We start from the raw sequence: 16,366 nt of genomic DNA, 5'->3' as shown, positions 1-16,366 counted from the left end.
TATGGCAGATACTTTTGTTCAGAGAAGCCATAATATTTTTACTCATAACTTTGGCAATAGTAAATAGATTTCAGTAACTGACCTATCATTTAAAGCGTATAAATAATAATGATAATAATAATATATTTTAATAATAATAATAATTATAATGATAATAATAATAAGAAAAACAGTAGAGAGCATACAGTATCTCCACCCACTGCAAATATATCCCTTTCTAAAAATAAATCCCTAAAAAGGTGTTCCTACTTTCGAACCACAACCACCATCTACAGTACTTTAAAAAAATTACACTTAAACACAAAAGTTGCATTCAAATCAGTTGATGCTTTTTGGGATATCTGATCTGGGACATTTTGCTTTGAATAGTCCATTTATTCTCATCCACACCAAAATTTAATCACTCAATTTTTTCGAATGCCTTTTATTGTATCAGTTGTACACCTGCCAATACCTTACATCTTCTGGCTTTAACACACTGGACCGTCACACTCTTATACCTGACAAAAAAATACATACCATGTATTAGTGTTCAAATGGAAATATGCTAATATAAATATGGGGGTTTGGTTTTTAGCGTCACATTGTATACAGTAGATGTACAGTACAGTATTAAAAATAATTCCCAATCAGTTCCGAAAAAAGTGAAGAAGTTAGTACATATAAAACGCTGTACAACTTTACTGTAATTGCACTAATTTAGATACTCATCATAAACTATTGTTTATGCCTACAGTAATACAGTAAACCTATTTTTTTAAATGGTCCTGGCCTCCATGCACACCCGACTTTGGATCGTCACCAACAATTCAAAATTACTGTATTTTCCTTGTAACTTGATTAAACTTTTACGAAAGTTTCATTCAGATCATTTTACTAGTTTTTTAAATATCTGGTCTGGGACGTTTTCATTTGAGTCATTCTCATATCCATACCCTTTTTTCATTGAAACATGACAAATTATTGTGGAAAGGGAAATTTTGATCCATTGATTATTAGGTGGGACCTTAGGATTTTAAATGACCCTCAAATTTACACCTGAGTCTTGATCGTTATCGACACTTAATAATGTCTTCCTTGTAACTTGGGTAAACTTTCACCAAACTTTCATTCATACCAGTTGATTAGTTTTTGAAATATCTTGTCCAGAATGTTTGCTCTAAAATCCTTTAATACTCACATCCACACCCTACTCCGGACCATCATTTTTTCATTGGGTTATGCCCAATACTCCCTGTTATTTTAATTATGTCTGTGCAGCTGTTTCTCGAGATAATTCAAACACAAACACACAAAGTCATTAAAAGACACCTCAGAAGTCGGGAAAGCTCATTTCCTACCATATAGGAATCAAAATTTTCCAGGGGAGAACCCCTGCACCCCCTTCCTTTTTGAGATTTATCGATACGTATGCAACTCAGTTTTTTTTATGTATACACTTACTGTAATAAGAATGAGAAAAATTAACCTGACCATTTTCAAGAGGGGAAAACCTTGAATTTTGAAGAACTTCAAATTAAAGTCACCTCAGAAATCGTGAAAGCTCATTTCCCGCCATTTAGAAATCAACACATTTCCAGGAGGAACCTGAATCCCCCTTTTACATTGGGGTTCATTGATTCTTGGAATCGTTTTCAAGGGAGGGGGGGGGGATGCTTGAATTTTGGAGTACTTAAAAGTCGTTAAAAGACACCTCAAAAGCCGGAAAAGCTCATTCCCCACTATCTAGAGGCTAACCGTTTTCAAGAGGGGGAAAAACCTTGAAATTGTCATTACGATACACCCATCTCAAAAGTCGGGAAAGCTTATTTCCCAGCCTCTAGGAATCAAAATTTGAGGATCCTCGGACTGCCTTCTTTTTTGGGGTTTTGGAAAAAATTCTGACCCCCATCCCCCCTACATTTGAAGTCAGATCCCCCTAATTCATATTCCCATTTATTTTACTAGTTGGGGGCCCCCTCCCACTTTGAAAACGTTCCACCAGCCCTGTATTCTCAACCAACAATAGTTCTTTCCAGAACTATCTTTGTTGTGTACTGCAAGCATTAATATATAAAAAATGCATACTATCATTTTCATTCTGCATGTAATACTGTATATTTACCGTAATTATGTTATGATTAATAGTACATAAAATTAAAATATTTCACCAAATTTATATATTTTTTTCTAGAATTATAATAAGATTAACGATTAAACATTTTTATATTTATGGTGCATTTGTATTTTTTCCTCCTAAATCTAATTAATGCAATTTATTTTACTATAGAAATTCCATTGCACCTCTGCAACAAGTGGACCAGCCCTGCTTGGCTGAATGGCGAATTTTGCTTCCTCTACTGAATGGTGAGTGTGCTAGAAAAACTTTGTGAATTTTCTTATTATAAATTACATGTCTATTGCAAATTGTTTTGAGGGATAAATAAATGCTAACACTGATTTCAGATTTGATACTTGTTTCTGAAATTCATGTAATAATAGATAACTTTAAATTGTTGTATAAATTTGCGTAAATGTTTCAATTAAAAATAACTTTAAATATTTTCCCTTTCCACTAATAAATTGTATAAATTTGCATAAATGTTTCAATTAAAAATAACTTTAAATATTTTCCCTTTCCACTGGACTTATAGATTATTGTGTAAACGTTTCAATTAAAAAACTTTACATATTTTCCCTTAACTTTAAATATTTTCCATTTCCACTGGACATATAAATTGTTTCAATACTTTAAATATTTTCCATTTCCACTGGACATATAAATTGTTTCAATTGCAAATAACTGAATATTTTCCCTCTCCACTGGACTTAAAAATTATTGTGTAAATGTTTCAATTAAATATAACTGAATATTTTTCCTTTCCACTGGACTTATTGCTCTAATTTCTTATTCTTTCAGAATTTGGCAACTGGTGATTTGGCAATTGAAGCTTTCTATTTAGATTCTTTGCAATTTGTTATTGTATTGGAAATATTTTGAATAAATAAATATTCATTATTGTATTGGAAATATTTTGAATAAATAAATATTCATTGCATTGTAATTCAGTATTGTTTGCAATTCAGTATTGTATTGGAAATATTTTGAATAAATAAATATTCATTGTATTCAATTGATTATTGTTTTTCTTCTCGAGCATTGTGAAAAAGCAGGATGGCAAAAAAAAAAAAGCGCCCTCGAATTGAAAAAGGCCCTAAATATGACTAAGTTATTTGGCCACAATAATCTGTCCGGTTCTGATAAAAATAGTGAAGAAAATCGCCCTAAATAGCCATTTTAATTCAAAGTTTTTTAGGGCGTCTTAACTGTCAATGGCAGTAAGCGCCCTCTAACATCCAATTTTTTTCAGAATAGCATAAAAACTGGCCATTAGAGGGCACTACCACCTTATTAATTAAATTAATGACAAATAAGAGACCACCGAAAAACGTTGAACTAAAATGGCTATAGAGGGCGATTTTCAGCACCACACAGGACCCCTTTAAATAGTTTTAGAGACCCTGGAAATTTTGGCTTTCTATCGGAGGGCACCCTTCAGCACCACTTTTAATAGAAATTGAGAGACATGGGAAAAATTAGCCTTTTTCTATTGGAGGGCGCTTTTTTCATCTTACCTGCATCCATCAGTCAAGCCATCAGTCTTCAAACTTGAACAGCAAAGAAACATCAAAACACTGATATTTTTTTTTAATTATCTTCATAACCAAAATCACGTAATGAAAATTATTAGGCATCAACAATTCATTAGATGGAAAGTTAAAATGCAAGTTATAGTACAGTAGTTTTCTGGTTCTCTTAGTATTAGTCAGTTCATATCTTCTGCACAATATAATCAGTTTTTCAGAATGAAGCAATTGATGTCTTGATGCTGCAACAACTTACCTGCATCCACCAATCTTCAAACTTGAACAGCAAAGAAAAGTCAACACACTACTTATATTTTTTATTATCTTCATAACCAAAATCACATGAATTATTAGGCATTAACAATTCATTATATAGTTTAAATGCTCTGCTAGTAATCATAGTAGTTTTCTGGTTCTCTGGTCTGATTGTAATTAGCCAGTTTATATCTTCTGTACAATATACTCAGTTTATTTCAGAATTAAGCAATTTTTGTCTTGATGCTGCAACAAACAATACAACCGCAACAAATAATACAACCGCTTTCACCGGGATTACGCCATCAAAATATTCAGCAAGATGTTAGCAAAACTTCTGTATTGTATTAGGCATGACAAATTAAATTAACTAATTTAAATTAAATTGCCTATATTAGACAAAATTAATTATAATAGGTTTCTCTTTCTTGTCTTCCTCTGCAGCAGTACTTTTCCTGTCTTGCAACTATGTTACTGCATCCACCAAAAATAGATTCTAAAAAAAAATTTAGACACAAACATGAATTAAACAAAATTAAATGTAATAATAAAGTTAATAATTTCATAAACCTTCAGTATATTTCACTTAATACTTACAGTATTATTAATTCTTTGATGAATACCAAAAGTTACTTATCTATCTTGCAGAGAGTTGTCTGTCATCTGCAAAAAAAAAATCATTTTTTTTTGTATTCTCAGTGACTTTCACAAATACTGATTTGAAAAAGCGCAAGCTCAGTGTTGTAGTGGTTAGCGCCAGGCTAGTTATTTGGTGCGTGAATCTCATTTCCATATACTGCTGAGTACTTTAATACCATTCAATGCTGGTTTTTATGTTAAGAATATTTTAGTTCATCATACTGAATGCTCAGCATGTTCCATACTACTTGCAAGTAAAGTCATTTGGGTAGGAATTGAACAACTGAGCTTATGCTATAGTGGCTTTGTGTTGAATCTGATTTAAGCAAAAGAAATCTTGCAAGAGTCCAATTTCCAAGTAGCATCAAGTAGGCCTACTGTGATGCTTTTCAATTGTTTTATTTTTTTCCAAACACCATCAAATATAATTCTCACAAACAGTATTGTATTGCCGCATCAATATGCACCCTTGTCAAACAGGCATGATTGCATATGCTTTGACACTTTAACATTGACTGGATGCTCCTCCACCTTCCTTTACCAGGATTATCGCACTATTCAGCAAATGTTCTAACAAAACTTTGGTACGCTTTTCACGTCTTGCTGCATGGGCCATGCTCTGTTGCTTTATCTGCCAAAAAAAATTTAAAAAAAGAAACAGTAAGGTTGAGACATGGTAATTTTAAGGAACAAAGAAATGATATCATCAGTCGGAAGATTCAATGGACTTTATTTTGGATTTTTAATGGGGTAGAAATAGGGAAGGTCCACCATTACAGTTAAGCATTATCTCAGACCTCCAATGGAGGTCTGAGATTATGCTTAACCATGGCCATGATGGCCGTTTGACGTATGACATGGCTGGCGCAACCGGGGGACTGGGGGTAGGGGCGCCCCCCCCCCCCACACTTTTTGGCAGAAAATGTATACTGTAATGTCTATGGAGATTTTTGTATTTTTGTATGATCAGAGAGAAATGCAAGAAAAGAAAGAGGAGATCGAGCGGAAAGAGAGTGTTTATCCAGTCCCCAACCGAGTTACATTTTCTCATTGGCAGATCTTGGGTGTCAGGGGTCTTGATCCCCCTCCCGTAATCAAAAAATAAATAAAAACTTCTAGGTCTACCGTTTCAGGACCCTGTGAGACCCTGTGTTTTAAAGAAAATTAGAAGTCAGGAAAGCTCATTTCCCACCATCTAGGAATAAAAATTTTCATGGGGGACAGGGAGACCACCGACCATTTTTTTATTTTTGGGGTTTATCGGTTAATATGTATTTAGGAATGTTTATGTTACTTGCATTGCATTTCAATATTTGTTTAATTATGCAACTGTACAACTTTGAAAAACAGTACACAAGTACTGAAAGTGCAGTATAAAGAGAATAAATAAATAAAATATCCTTGTACTATAAAAATAAAAAAATATTTATTAACATGATTTTGCAAATTAATTTTCATCAGCGTGTACAAGTATATAAAATGCACAGGCCTACCTAATCACATCAAAAATCCTTTTCGAAACAAGCCACGTTCGTCCGCTCAAGTCTATTTCCACCATGCCATGCACACCTACAAAGAAACTGACTCGTATTGTTTGATAACGGAACTTAAAAGTCTAAAAAAAAAATACAAATTGCAATTGTTTTATTTTAACACATACAATACATAGGCCTACCTCGTTTTGTTGATACGTACATCACAAATATACCCCATAATCATAAACAATGGTATTTTTTTGGCTAAAATACAGCTTGTCCACAATATCCGCCATCAACTCGTGTCAAGCAGTTCTTTGGAACTCACAATCTGCTACACAGGTGGGTGCGTCCAGGATATTAGGTGAAAATGGCCACAAGAATTACTAAAGTTTAATTATTGGAATAAATAATCTTTATCCAAGGGTATAAATACAGATTATATATTTCCTTTTCCACATTGGCGTGTACAAATATACACAGACACATACGAAATTCAATTTTGACTATATTGTATTATGAAGTTCAGATATATAATGGTTCTTTATGAGTTCCTAACAGTACCATTATTAAAACACAGGGTTTTTTCATCTTGCCAGTCAGGTGTCCAGGTAACACAAAACAAATCTTTTATTTACCACCACACCATGCCATCACTGTCACGGAGAACAGAAACTGGATGCGAACCAACAGTACCTGTGGAAACTGGCATTCTCTTAGTAAATTGTACAAGCTGCGCTCATAATAGAAAAAAATGCTCACGTGTAGGCGTTACCTGACTACCCTCTTCATCTATGCAGCAGCAGTCATCTAATGATGCTACTGTCCTTTCAACCATGCAAGCACTTATGTCTGGTTTATATTTATCCACTTCTAGATCTTCATTACTATCTTCTTCATGGAAAGTAGATTTCGGTTGACATGTCTTGGAATAAGATAAACCGGCACATTTGTCTGTACTGCCTGCAGTTTCTGGTAACGTATCCAACTCCGACTCCTATAACAACTATTATTGGATTTAGACAATGCTAAAAATTGACAATTTCTTTCCAATACCTATGGTACTTGATATCACAAATAAAAAGTTACAGGCACGAGTTTGCTTACCATTTGAGATAGGAATGTAGCTCTCACGCTAGGGTTTACTGGTTTTGAGGTTGCATTTGGTATGGGTTTTAAAACTGGATCCCTAAAGTTAACCAAACTTTTCTCCACTGCTTCGGAAATTTCAGCCATAGCAGTTAAAAAAGGCTCTCGGCTGACTTTCCCAAAGTAAAAGTGCCTACTCACGCCCACATCTATCTGTAAACTGTTCTCGTAGCAAAATGTCATAACTTGTCTGCATCTGCTAATTCTATCCATCTAGTCAAAGCATCTTTCAAATTGCCGCAAATTAATGCCCACTTTCTCCAGCGTCTTGCAGATGTCGATACCCATCATCATGGTCAACTGGAAATGTTTAAAAAAGCAGTTTAAATAATCTGTAATCATTTGCTTCGGCTGTAGATAAACTAAAATAAATTTAAAGAGATTTTCCTGTTAATAAAGAACTTGCATTTACCTGTACTGCCAAATCACGTGGCATACCTTTCATATCATTTTAAATAAGAATCCAGATCATTCTTACCTTCATTAAATGCTGGTAATTTCAGTCTACTTGCCTTAATTTTGGACGATCCAGTTTAAGGACAGGTAGGCTAATATTCTGCCCGACTTGGGTTTGTTCTTTTCATCAGTGTTCTTGTATAGTATTTTTTCCTGGACGAGTAATCTACATCTACTACCCTCTTCATCTATGCAGCAGCAGTCATCTAATGATGCTACTGTCCTTTCAACCATGCAAGCACTTATGTCTGGTTTATATTTATCCACTTCTAGATCTTCATTACTATCTTCTTCATGGAAAGTAGATTTCGGTTGACATTAAATGCTGGTAATTTCAGTCTACTTGCCTTAATTTTGGACGATCCAGTTTAAGGACAGGTAGGCTAATATTCTGCCCGACTTGGGTTTGTTCTTTTCATCAGTGTTCTTGTATAGTATTTTTTCCTGGACGAGTAATCCCAAAAAATGTCACACAGCCTCTCAGAAACTATCTAACAAAGGTCCGAACATACTCAAGAGACACAAAAGTTCACAACAGAAATAATTACCAAAAATGATTACTGATGTATTTCTGAGAAAGTGCACCCACCAGCCTAATGTTGGGGAATCAAGTGGGGCCGATGAAGATAACACTATCCTAGGGGGTCCCTTTTTTGCGATCAATGTTTTCTTTTTTTTTTTTTTTTTTTTTTTTTTTTGCTTTTTATAAGGAAGGGGACAGTAAATCTGCATTAACATATGTTTTCAATCTCATTAACAAAGCCATAGCAGTTAATAAATAATACTGGTTAAGCATCAATGTTCTAACACTATAACTTTATCAATCGGCCCTTCCAAAACTTTAACGAAATATTATGTTACCAAAATACAATAATAATTTGTTCACGATTTTAACATTTTCCTTATGGCCTTTTAGCTCTATCACATTAGATTTAATCATCTACACTATATATATACTGTCTCTTATACACATCTAGATGTGTATAAGAGACAGAATATACACAGACACATACGAAAGGCATCAAAATTATATAAAAACATGAAAAGGATATTGACTGGGAAAACATTTAAGGATAAAAAACACAGGAAATTACAAAAAGCAACTTATTTCACCGTGGTCCCTAAATGAGAATACTAAAATAACAGAAAAATAATAATAGAACTATAAATATGGAAACAATACATTAAATACATTTTAAATACTACAGAAAATTCAAATTTGAAACATCATCAACTATTTCAACTATATTGTATTATGCCTGTCTCTTATAATATGGTTATGATAATAATAATAATAATAATAATAATAATTATATATACATAAATATATATACATATATATACACACATATATATAAATACATTTATATATATACATATATATACATAAATATATATATGTATACATATGTATATGTATGTATATATAGTATAATGTGTTATTTAGTGTTTTCTTATTCTGTATTTAATGTGTTGGACCACAATGGAAATATGTTACAGAATTTTATAAAATGAAATAAACAATTAGTCTATATATAATACAATATACAATTAGCCTATATATAATACACAATAAACAATTAGCCTATATATAATACAATTAGCCTATATATTTGGTTCTGAATCAGACTGTTATAATCAATTAAGAAATTTTTCTTGATTTTTTTTAAATATTAAACAGAATTCCATGGTCGAAAATGTTTTCAGTAGACCTATTATTTTAAAGCACCTATTTACATCATCCGTTAAAAAGTCCATCTTTATTTTGAAAAATGAATTATGTTTTGTATTTGTATTCCAGTTTGTAAAAAAAAAAATTGAAACCCTGTGTTCCTCCTCCTATTAGAACAAATACGGAGAAGAGATGAGAAAAAGTTAAATATTGATAGACAAAAGATGAGGGGAAGGTAAAATAAATCAACATGTGAAACAAGAAAAATAGCACTGTTTTTCAGAAATGGCACTCTAAAACTGCCAAAAAAAAATTTAAAAACTTTTTTAAAGCAGTGTTCCATGCCAAAATTATGGCTTCTCCTCGTCAATGTTCTGCAGGGCCACCGAGATGGGGGGCGCAAGGGGGAAAGATCCCCGGGCCCAAGATCTTCGGGGCACAGGCATACCAGGGGCCCCATACAGACTGCAGGTAGCATTTTTTCCTCCATATTTAAAAAAAAAATATATTAATTGCTATCCCTCAATAATGTCATGGGTCCTCTAATAATGGGCCTCTCCAGATTGACTGGGCCCCCTTAAAAAATTGTTGTGCCTTCACCGCAATCTATCCTGCGCTTCGCACATGTAACTGGGGCCCACACCAAACCTTGCCCCTGTTACAGTTTCCCCTCTTGGTCGCCCTGGTGTTCTGTACTGCTATACCCAGGGCAGATTATGTTTTTAATCTAAAGCAATAGTCATTGCATTTGTGGTACATGGTTTTTATCAAAATAGTTAATAATTTAATGTATCATTGATTATTCCGAGTTTTGGATGGAGGGGTAATAAATCGTGAAAAGCTTTATTATTATTTTATCCTACAAAAATTTTCAAGAAATAAGGTGCAATTACATGAAAATTACTACATGTATGCAAAAATTATAACCAGCAGGGGTTTGGAAATTCAAGTTCACTTGTTCACAATATTTCAACAAATTTTATAACATCAGCGTCGCAGACGTACAGACGAACATCCAGATCATTTCAAAGGTTCCTACTACTTTACAGCATAGGAACCAATAAACAAGAAACGGGGAAATTAATCAAAGTGTATTAGTACTACTAATTTCAACCATAAATATTGAAAAAAAAAAAATTTTATGAGAAAATTTATCTTTAAATTTAGCAATTATCCACAGCCATAATTACACAGTTCATGTTTTTGTAGAAACACTTATTAACAAAATAATAAGCCTGGAATTAAGTGTATTATAATGCATTATTATAGAGTATAGTCTATTTTAATAATAAAATATATTCTAATCAAAGAAAACCACCTAAAAATAAAATCAGAGGCAATATGAGAAGCAGAACAGAAAAAAAAACAGGACTGAATAAAATAGTTTTTTTTTTTTTTTCAAAGGCGTAGACTATTTTATTCGCATATGAAGACTGATTAAATTCAGATACAAGAAATCATATATTTCATAATATCTTTATGTCTTTAATGGTAGTGCTTTAATTGCAACTTGTTTGATGAAGTTTTATCGTTTTAAGTACTTCCCTACCATGTTAATGTAGGCCTATGGTTTATAGATAAAATTGATAGACTTTATTATTTTAATTTATTTATTTTGAATACTCAGTGTAAAAATATTGGTCATTCAAATTCTTGGAGGTTTAGTCTGGTCCAGTGCCGGCATATCTATAATGGGGGATATGTTCCCCACAAAAAATATATTCGGCCTCCCCCCCTCCCCCTCCGCCCTTATTGAAAAATATTCAAAGCAAAAAATTCACATTGAAGTAGTTAAAAATCTACCTGAAATCACCTAATCTTGCAAGTTAGCGCCTGGTTACCTAGTCATCAAGCACCCACTTCACCTTCGTGGGCCACGCCCTTCCAATTATCACCTTATTTCAAGACTCCTAGACAGGAGCAGATCCCATAGATGTATTTATATTCCTGTTCAACTATGGATAGTTTATTCCTGTCTCTTATACACATCTGGGAGGGGAAGAGGGGAGGGGGACACTAGTTTCAAAATAGGTAGGCGTAGTAAACCACATAATATTGATTTGCATTGAAATTTTTAAAATTTAGTAGAAAAACAGACCCTTACTGGATCCACCCCTGCTTGATACACCACTGGTATGGCCCTCAGATATTAGTAGATAATAGATATTCTATATAATGTGGCCTAGGAAAGAAATGATTAAAAGCAGTGCTCTATACTCACAACTATTCTTGTCGAAATTGCCTAGTCCTAGTTCATTTAGAACCTACCTTGCACTCGCCACAAAGCAAGCAACTCATATTTTTTGGCGTTTGAAATATACATCTCAAATATTTGATTATGGATATATACATCACAGAAATATACTATAATACAGCAAATTATGGAGTTTTCTGTAAGAATACATCATATCGACCATATCTGCCATTCCGAGTTCACGTGGTTCTTTTGGCATTTTTTTTTGGTCCACACAGGTGGTACGTCCAGAATATTTAATGAAATGGCCGCAAGAATGCTGAAGCAAGTACCATTCCTCTGAATGAACAAGTCATGTTTTTGTCAATTTTAAGCGTACAACTATATGAAAATACATACCTTAAAAACACATTAAAAATCTTGTCAGAAAAAAAAAAGAAAAAAAAAAACCTCAGCGTCCGACCGAGTGTACGCCATGCTATGCACGTCACATGGAAACTGACTCGTACTATTATTGGCTAATGGGACTTAAAATCACTAAATATTGTTAGTTACACGTTTTCTTTTAATACTAAAGCCTACCTTAGTAGTTTTGTTGATACGTACGAATATACTTTACACCTATAATCATAAACAAAATATGGTGGTGTTTTTTATTGCTAAAATACACCTTGTCCACCATTTCCGTCGTCACGTCAATTCATGTCACGCGGTTTTCTGGAATTTCAAAATTCATGCTCTGCTACACAGGTGGTAATTATTCAGGATATTAGGTGAAAATGGTCACTGAGGACTGAGGTTGAATTGGAATATCACGTACAATGGTGTATTTCTATATTAGGTAATACTGTATCATCTTATGAATCAAAACGTATAAATACAGATTGGAAACTGTGGAAAGTTTCCACTTGCGCGTGCAAGTATATAAAAGTAGGCCTATATACGAAACAAAATAAAAAAACTTCAATAAAATATTAAAATGGTAAAATACCGGTAGGTAAAGATGTATTACTGTAATTAAAAAAATAAGTAAAATTCTCCTAAATTAAAACACTGTTTAATTAATATACTTTGATATTTTTAATACTATAAATTGAGTTCTTATGAGGAAGACCCTTCAATACCAAATTGGTCCCCGACGAGAGCAAAGTCGGCGTGGTCATGTATCAATTAAAATGTTTCAAAAGTGGTTCAGGGGTTTCAATGGCATATTTAATCGATTTTATATATAGATACTCTACTAACGGTAAGTAGAAAATACATAATTTTTCCCCCCGACGAATTTTGGTTTTTCTTCTGTTTTGGGGAGGGGCCGGGGAAACTGGAGGAGGGGGAAAGAAAATCCCACCAACCCCGTAGCGCCGCCATTGATTTTTAAAATTAAACTAGCTTCAAAATTCGGTTTTGGGGTAAAAATGTGTAATATTTGATTAGTTTTTGATCAAATTTGGCATTAAAATCTAAGATTCAACGTGGCAACAGTCATTCCAAGGCATAGTATTTCTCATAAATACAATATAGATCATTAAATTTAGCCAAAAAGTCATCAAAAGTTTTTCTTGGCACTTTTCGGGTCACAACATTAACATGATATGTCATCAAACACATCATTAAATAGCTTTCGTATGATACAAAATATCTTCAAATTGCATTTTGTAGTTACATACTAGCTTCACAATAACATTTTGGGGTAAAAAGTGTAACATTTCCCATTTTTTTGGCGGGAGATAACGACATACTTAACTCCGAAATACGAAATGGATGATGTCTGAATTTTTTTTATGCGTTCAGTTTTTGAGAACGTATCAGACAGACAAAATGTTGTTAGCTTTCTTTTCGTATTTATATAATAAAACACTTATTATATAATAAAATTTAGCGAAGTCATAAAAATATGTTTTTTCGTAGTTTTTTTGCGTCAAAACATTAACATAATGTGTTATCATTCACATCATTCGATAAATAATTTTAATAGCAAAAATATTCAAAATGAATCTCCTAGTGACCATGTAGCTTTAAAATACTATTTTTGGGTAAAATAGGCCTACGTACAATTTGTAATTTTTTGATCAAATTGGCGTGCCAACAGCCCATTCCTTGTGAGCTAAGAGCTGGTGATGAGGATTCACGTTGTTGCCAGCTTGTAACAAACGATGCCCACGAAAACATAGGCTATATTTGAGCAATTTTAACTCGTTGGGACTCGTCTATAAATAGCTGTGTCAAGTGAGTGAACACCACGGCATCTGTTCAGCAGGCCTATACTCGTAGTCAATATGAGAATTACATATAAATGTGAGGACATTATATAATCAGCTGTAGTCATGTTTTCCTCTGTACAATAAATATGGTACACTGGGGATTATATAAACGTGAGGACATTAATCAGCTGTATTCAAGTGAAAGGAAATAATGCCCTCAGTTCAGTCCTCTATTGTCAATATAGGCTAGTAACCTGCGGATTGTATATAAAAGTGAGGACATAATCATTTGTAGGCAATTGAAAGGAAAAAATGGCCTCGGTTCCCCTATACGCAAAACTATACAAATTATGATATAAAAGTGTGGTCATTAAGGAAATCACGGTGCCTGTTAGTCCTCTATACAGTCATTATGGTACATTGATGGGGGTGGACAATGGGAGATAAAGGACCGTCCCCTCCTATTTGATTTTTTTTTTTGCATTAGTAGACTGCTAGACGATCTTAGATCCTCTGGCATCTCAAAAGAAGTAAGCTTAGAATAGAAAGTGTATGTTTACCAGAGACAGACAAGACGATCGGTGACCATTATTTTTTTCACAGTAAACGGAGGGGGGAGGGGGTGGAAAGCCACCCTATTCACCCCTCTAGATCCGCCACTGCTTTAAGTGGTTATCAACCTGCAGAGGACAATGGTGGGGAGCTCATGGTTTCTAATGTTTAACCTGATCGTTTTTCCCAGATTCGGCCACATAGGCCTAATTCCGGATATCACAAATTTTCATCGTTATTAATATCAACCTGCAGAGCATTCTTGTGATCTGTTAGGTGTCATGGAATACAAAATAATTGTAAAATGGCGGGATGAAAAATCGTTCAAAGAAAAAGTATGAGCTATAGCCTATGGTTTTTACCAAATATTGGCCAATTTTTAACCTGGTCGTTTTTCCTATATTCGGCGACATAGGCCTAATTGTAAGCTTAAAACGAGGCTTTAAGTGGCTTTTATCAACCTGAAGATGACTGTTGTGACCTTTAGGTGTCATGGAATACGAAACAACTGGAAAATGGCAGGGTCAAAAAAACTCGTCCAAAAAAATTCTGAGCTATAGCCAATTTTTAACCTGGTCGTTATCACAGATTCGGCCACATGGTCCTAATTCAGTATCATTCATCATCGTTATTTAAGTTTAAAACTAGGCTTTAAGTGGCATTAACAACATGCAGAGGATTCTTGTGATCTGTAGGTGTCATGGAGTAAGTACGAAATAATTGCAAAATGGCGAGGGTAAAAAAAAACCGTCCAAAAAAACAGTATGAGCTATTAGCTCATGGTTTTTACCAAAATTGGCCAATTTTTATCCTGGTCGTGTTATCATAGATTCGGCATCATGGGCCTAATTGATTATCATCCGATTTATCGTTATTTAAGCTTAAAACTAGGCTTTAAGTGGCATTTATCCGTAGGTGTCATTGAATACGAAACAACTGGAAAATGGCGGATCTAGGATTTAGAAATGGGGGTGAATAATGGGAGGTGAGAAGAACCGAGGCGGGGGGAGTGGTTTTGCCACTGGAGAAGCAGACACACAAGACGAGTGGTCATTTTTCTTTTCACTGTAAACGAAAGTGGGGTGGGGGGATCAGCCGACATATTTACCCCCTAGATCCACGACTGCGCATTGGTATCCTTGTTTTATATTAGTTCTATTAATCTGATTAATTACAGCGTTACAGGGAGTGAAGTTGTTTTATGAGAAGAAAATAATTAATAAGATTAGGATTGGAGGCAAGCTTTAATCACCGAGCTACAACCCCAATCCCCTCTACATAATGGACCTTCCCGCTACGCCCCGCCCCTTGAACATCGTGGCCGGCCCTGGTCCCTCCTTTTGGAAAGTGAAAAAAAAAATGATCGCCCAAAACGCATCAGAGGTTATTTTTGGGCGTCTAGAAAACGACGCTTTTCAAGAGGGCATGTCCCACACTGTTAAAAATAAAGGTGCAACTAAAGGTGCAAAGATAGAAAATGGTGCACAGTTGCACCTCTTTCTTATAAAAAGGTGCAGAGAGGGTGCAGAGTTCAAATAATCGATTAAAAGGTTCATCTTTGCACCTTTTGTTATCGGAAAATGAAGATGGTGCAAAAATGTACCTTTTTATAGTAGAAAGGAACAAGTCTAGCTTTGTCAAAAGCTAGTATTAGTTACATTACATTACATTACATTAGTTACCAAACATGTTCTGTTTGGGTTTCATACCAGTGTTCGACACAGAAATGTGGTGTAGGCCTATTACCTTGAAAAATGTTTCAATATAGGCCAGCATTAATTTCTTTAGACAAGCAGGTTCTGTAAAGCCTATTTGATTTGGTTGAGTATCTGTAGGGCCTACAATAACGGAGAGCGTCATTCAATAAAATTAAGCAATGACAGATTTTTCATGGCTTTACATCAGTGCTAGCAGTGCTAGTCCTACGTAAGTAGGCCTATATTTAAAATGAAAAACCACTGGTAGTCCTTCACTTATCCTATTATCATGAAACAGTTAAATGGATATACATAAAACACGGGTGATTTAGTTGCCGTGTGGTAAAAAAAAGGGCATGGTTGACTCAGAAGGTGCAACTTCAAGTGGTCTGAAAATCTCATTGGGTTCATTATTACCACATCAAGGGTGCAAATTCGTAACTTGGGGC

At 34.2% G+C, this 16,366-nt stretch overlaps 2 long non-coding RNA genes across 2 annotated transcripts in view; one reads left to right on the top strand and one right to left on the bottom strand.

Annotated features, from left to right (window-relative positions):
• The window catches only part of LOC117112717, a 31,511-nt gene extending 28,454 nt beyond the window's left edge, over positions 1 to 3,057 (top strand). The window contains exons 4-5 of the long non-coding RNA XR_004446080.1: positions 2,270 to 2,346; positions 2,900 to 3,057. This is a non-coding gene — a long non-coding RNA (uncharacterized LOC117112717). The remainder of the gene's footprint in view (positions 1 to 2,269; positions 2,347 to 2,899) is intronic.
• A 745-nt stretch (positions 3,058 to 3,802) lies between these two features.
• Positions 3,803 to 12,172, bottom strand: LOC117112699. The gene is made up of 6 exons (XR_004446076.1): positions 12,050 to 12,172; positions 6,197 to 7,445; positions 6,015 to 6,090; positions 5,053 to 5,152; positions 4,480 to 4,545; positions 3,803 to 4,378 (listed from the first exon to the last, which is right to left on the bottom strand). It is a non-coding gene; the product is annotated as an uncharacterized LOC117112699 (long non-coding RNA).
• Positions 12,173 to 16,366: the final 4,194 nt, after the last annotated feature.

This window comes from Anneissia japonica, unplaced genomic scaffold (assembly GCF_011630105.1).
Source record: "Anneissia japonica isolate Jap-2015-1 unplaced genomic scaffold, ASM1163010v1 scaffold432_len584295_cov189, whole genome shotgun sequence".
In the NCBI taxonomy this organism is placed as follows: Eukaryota; Metazoa; Echinodermata; class Crinoidea; order Comatulida; family Comatulidae; genus Anneissia; species Anneissia japonica.
This window is presented reverse-complemented; position numbering and strand designations above follow the sequence as displayed.